Here is a 5,619-nt window from a genome sequence, read left to right as displayed (position 1 = left end):
TCCAGAGGTCATCAGTGGCTGAGGTGGTAATAACTTTCTTGACACCTTGAAAGACTGGTATTTTTAAAGACCTGGACACCAAAAATGTTGAACCTACAACAGAAGAATTTCAGATTCTCTGGTCTCTGGATCCCCAGGAGGCCAGAGTTCTACCCAGGCTCCTCCCACTGGATCTGCACCTGGCATGACTCCTTCCACTGCCTCCATGTCCACATCTGGAATATAATGTAGGTCCAGTTCCATCTTGGAGGATGAATCTTCTCCCTGGTGTATCTTCTGCATCCACTCACCTGCATCTCCTGTCTCTGACATTACTACAAGGAAGGATGTTGCAGTCTAATTCAGAGTAAAGCTTTGTGGTACAGATAACCTGGGATCCATCAGCAAGTCTCAGAGTCCCAGACAGGATGGAAAAGGGAATTTCTAGAAGGATCAGGTATTACCTAGTCACTGGGAAATCCCAGGATGGAGTCTGCACCCTGGAGGTGGCAGACCACAGAGATGTCTCAAAGGCCTGGGGCAACAGAGACAGTAAGTTTTGACCCCATGGGAGATGGAAGCTTACTATAAAGCAAAATTCACAGGCTGCTTAAACCAGGTGCTTTTCAGGCTTTACCCTCTGTTGTGAGTGATCTGTGCCATTAACACAGCGGTACATGCTTGTGTCCTGGGATGTCAGTACTTGCTATGTAACAACAAATTCACAAGCTATACCAATTCCCTTGGCATTAATTCACTGAGTACTCAGGGTTCACAAGGGGTCATGATGCAACAATCACATGTTCTTTAACTGTATTCCCATCTTAATTACTAATAACCCTCAAGGCACATACCACACATCACACAAAGATAGAGATGTCACAAAATGGCTGAGGAAGGGTTAACAGTGGCCACAGAATTTGAAGAGTTCACAGTGAGATCAAAGTGGGAGCAGATATAAATGCAGGTTACTCAGGGGCACAGAGCAAAGAAGCCCATGGCACAGGGTCAAGGCCAGGGTCCTGATTGCAGTCAGCTTCACAAGGATGGGTTAAGCAGGAAGTGTGAATTAGCTGAAGTCCCAGGGCCCCTCAATGGTTCACCTGCTGGCCTCCCGAGTTCCTGGTCTGTTGACCCCTGATGCATCCACTGGGGAGTCTGATAAGATGGTGGGTCAGTGTGCAACTCTCTGTCACTATCTCAGGAACCTCTCCTGGTGTTCAGGTGAGGGGGCTGCATGGTTAGGTGGTCTGCAGTGCCTGGTAAGCTCATGGTCCTGGTTTCCCATGGGTATGATACACCCATGTGTCCATGTGTATCTGATAACTTAAAAAATTCACAGGTGGTGATTTTTATGAACATGATTAATTTATCCATTGATTTGTGCCTTATGCTTGTGCTGCACAGCAGGGGTTATTCTTTTCTTTCTTATTTCTATGTGTGTGGTACTCAGGGTTGAACCCAGTAGCTGGGCAACTTTCCACTGAGCTGCACCTCAGATCTTTATTTTCCATTTTGAGACAGGAGCCCACTAAGTTGCCCAGGCTGGCCTAGAACCTGTGATCCTTCCACCTCAGCCTCCCATGTGGCTCGGGTACAGATGTGCACCACTGCACCCTGTTGGGGTCACTCCTCCTGGTCAGTTCTGCATGTTCAGTGTCTGGTGATCATGCATGTATCCAGACAAGGACTCTCAGCACTTGCACTCACAAGGGGGTAGCTCAAGGCACACTGCCCCCACTTTACAAAATGGTGTAGCTCAGGACTGGGCATGCTGTTGTGCACAGACTGGAGGGGCTTTGTTGTCACAGTCTCTCTCCTGTCACCCTCTGAACCTCAGCCTATGAGTAAGCAACTGAGTGGTCACCCTGGGCTACAGAGTTATAAGACAGGAGTCTATGATTCCTTGTGGCAGGGGACAGAAACCACCAAAGTACGGTGACACAGGTGACCTCTGTGAGTGGACAGGGACCCCCACCTACCCCCAGCACTGTGCATCTGCCTAGTGCATACCTGAACTCCTAGGCAAGGAGGGGTCAGCCCTTAGTGGGAGGGACCTCAATACTGAACTTAATAAGTTCAGCATGTTTGTTCCATCTCTGTCACAGCTAAGCATGAGGACTGTGATTTATACCTGCCTCCTTCCCTCCTCACCTACATTCACTGCTTGGGGAGTTTTGCATGCATTTGAACTCTAGAAGTCTCAGAGTAAACATGGATCCATTTTCAAGGTCAGAATGTGTACTGAGTAATGATTTCCCCAACTTCACCATTCCCTTCCCTTATTTTTCCCTCATCTTGTGTTTTAGCATAGTGTTCTATTATCCCAGTGTTTGTGTGGTGTTGTCCCACTATTATGCTGTTTGGACCAAGGCAGGAGTGCACACACCTGCGGGTTTGGGTGTGTCAGGTAAACAGGAGCCAGCCAACCACTGCCCTGGCCTCAGAACTCAGGCTGTGCATCCTGGGCAGGAAATAGGTTCCCTCCTGCAGATGGCACCATCTGCAGCCCCAGGGACCCCTGGGCTGAGTGTGTATGAGCCCAGGTGCAGAGTCTTTCCAACAAGCACTAGACCTGGCTCTCAAGAGGACCCTCATTGGTGCTGGCCCACAGATGGTCTCACCCATGCTGGGGTGGAAAGGACCTTTCTCTGAGCTCTAACAGAAGCGAGGTCTGCAGAAGCCTGCAGTTCCTGTGGTCTATATGGAGGTCAGCCATTCTGAGAATGCTCTTCTGAAAAACGGTCACAATGCAGGCTTCTGTGGCCATGCACAAGCCAGAAATCTGCTCATTGCATGGCCTCAAGGGCAGTCAATTGTCTTCCCTTAGCCAGTTTCACTTTCTGCAGTTTCAGTTACTCACAGTCCAAAAGTGCTAAATGAAAAATTCTAGAAATACATAATTCTTGTTTTAAATGACATTTACTAGAGAATGTTATAATTATTCTGTTTTATTCTCAGTAATTGTTGTTGATCTCTGTGTCTAATTCACAAATTAAACCTTACCATAGTTGTGTATCTAGGAGAAAATATAGTAAACATACATATTATACACACAGGGTTGGGTGCCTCTGGGTCTCAAGGTCTTGGGACATACCTGGGGTAGACAACAGGGAACCACTCTAATTAACTGGTATAGAGTATACAGAAAATCTGCACAGTAAGTGTTGGTCAGAGGTCTCCTCAGAAAGGGAAAACAGCAATTGTGCCTCCAACCCTCAGCAGAGACAGTGTGAGGGACTGTGATGGGTGGCCCTGGAAGCCCAGGAGACCAGGCAAACTCAGACCACACATTTCCTGCACTGCTTCTGCCTCCACAGACACCTCACTGCACACTACCCACCACCTCCCTCCCCAACACACCACCACCTGAAAATCTTCTAAGAAACATTTAGTGTGCTTGAATGTTATACCTTTATGCTGCTCATCTACACTAACCATCTGGGTTTTGTTTTATGGTGGTTCTCTCTTCAAATATGTTTATTCAGCTGGCTTGTGTATGCAACATACATCCACATATCCATGTACTGTCATCATAAATGCTGTCTCAATGCCAAGCATGCTTTCACAAATGAGGTGTGAATGCACTTTTAGGAAACAAAGTTCTTTATTAAAAAATAACTTACAAAATTAAGAGAACTCTGTTCATTTTGTGCACAGATTTTCAGACTGTGACAGTTTTTTGTTTAAAATGTAACTCCATGATATTATTAGTGTCCCAGAGTGCATTACACAGCAGATTTTGTTCTGTATCCTGTATTGGTACAACACACCACACACATATAAAACTATTGCAAATAAAACATTTCAGCCATGACTTGCATATATATGTTATATATATATATATATATATATATATAATTTTAATTGGCTAACAATATTATTCTTAGTCAAAACAGAATTCAAACTAACCTTACAAGTACTACCATCTAGGTCTGTTAGCATTATACCTCCCACAGGATATTTAAAATATATTTAACTTTCAAATACATTTATAAGGTGTGCCAGTAGTGAGAAAATAAAGTCTTAAAACTTGAATACAATCACCATATAAGAATTTCAGGAAACGGAGAAGCTTCTATTGTACAGGCAATCCTGTCCTGAAGTTGGTTTTGAGACAGCGCTGGTTGCACAACACAGCTTTGCCTTTGCAAAAGTGTCAGAATGCACAACTGGGCAACAGCTGCAGTGGCATGGAAGGAGAGAAGGATGCACAATATCACACCTTCTCTTCTTTGTGTCACTTGGGCATTCAGTTCCAAAGCTTCCTTGCTTTCCTCTGGAAACCATGTGGCCCCAGGCCATGTTTACAATCTCCCTGTCCCTGGCCACTGCAGACTGAGTCATTTGGTGTTCTGCTCCAACACCAAGCACTCTGTCTCTGACACTCTGGAGGTGTCAATGACCTTGCTGAGGCCTGTTTTGGCAGAGTACTTGAAGACAAAGCCTTCATCAGCTTGTATTGGCAGCTGCAGTTGATGAAGTTGTACAGCATGGGATTGACACAGCAGTGCACCAATTACAGGCACTGTGTGGCACACAGTGCTGTGAAGAGTGCGTTCTCCAGTTGGCAGGTGAAGGGGAGGTAGTGCAGGATGAAGATGTCCAGCAGCACCACCACATGGTAGGGGAGCCTGCACACCAGGAAGACCACCATTTAGGAGATGATCTTTCAGCTACTGTGCTTCTCCTGGTCACCTGACACCATGATGGCTCTGGTGAGCATTAGGTAGAAGACACCTATGATGTAGAAGGGGATGGTGAAGCCCAAGACAACAGAGACAAGCTCCATGATCAGCCACTTCTTGATGCTGTGCTCAGGGTAGAAGGACCAGCAGTAGGTCTCATTGTTGGAAGCAGATGTGATGGACTTCAGGTAGTAGGTGTCAGGCACAGACACACAGAAGGCCAGCAGCCACACCAGGACACACAGGATGCAACACACTATCTTCTTCCTGTGGCTGGAGGTGCTGGTGAAGTAGGTGATGGAGAGGTAGTGGTCCACGCTCATGCAGGTGAGGAAGAAGATGCTGCCAAAGAGGTTGATGGAGAAGATGAGGTGTGTGACCTTGCAGGTGAGCTCACCCATGGGCCACTGGTTGTGCTGCACCAGACTGACCACCCAGACTGGGATGGTGAGGACCACCCACAGGTCCATGATGGCAAGGTTCAAGATGTAGCAGTGTCTGTCGTAGCCTGTGGTCTTGGCCTGGATGTTCATCCAGACCACCACAGTGTTGGCAATCATGCTGATCAAGAAGATGAAGATGTAGATGAAGGAAAGCATGTAGGGCATGAAGGATTCCCTTGTAGGGCATGACAGGGCACTGCACCATGTCCACCAGGATGCAGGGAAGTCAGAGAAGTTCCCTGGCTCCATATAGTCAAAGAGATTCAGATCCATGGTGGCAGGAGCAAGAATGACCTACAGTGAGCCAGAGAGATGTCAGAAACACTCAGTAGAGAAACTCAACTTCTAGTCAGAACACCATTCCAGGATCCTTATAAGGCCCAACTGTTTTGCCTAAGTTTCTGAGGTGTTCTCTCAAAGAAAGTAGAAAAGAAAGCAACACCATGAGAATGGTGTCACATAAAATAAACACCCAGAGACTCATCCACACAGTGCCCAAAGACAGAAAT

The 5,619-nt window shown here is 46.5% G+C and overlaps 1 pseudogene; it reads right to left on the bottom strand.

The window, feature by feature from the left end:
* Positions 1-3,918: 3,918 nt before the first annotated feature.
* Positions 3,919-5,383, bottom strand: LOC124973300 (atypical chemokine receptor 3-like; annotated as a pseudogene).
* Between the last annotated feature and the right edge of the window lie 236 nt (positions 5,384-5,619).

Source organism: Sciurus carolinensis (assembly GCF_902686445.1).
Source record: "Sciurus carolinensis chromosome 14 unlocalized genomic scaffold, mSciCar1.2 scaffold_115_arrow_ctg1, whole genome shotgun sequence".
NCBI lineage: Eukaryota > Metazoa > Chordata > Mammalia > Rodentia > Sciuridae > Sciurus > Sciurus carolinensis.
Note: the sequence above shows the minus strand (reverse complement) of the source record. Positions and strands in the feature narration are given on the sequence as shown.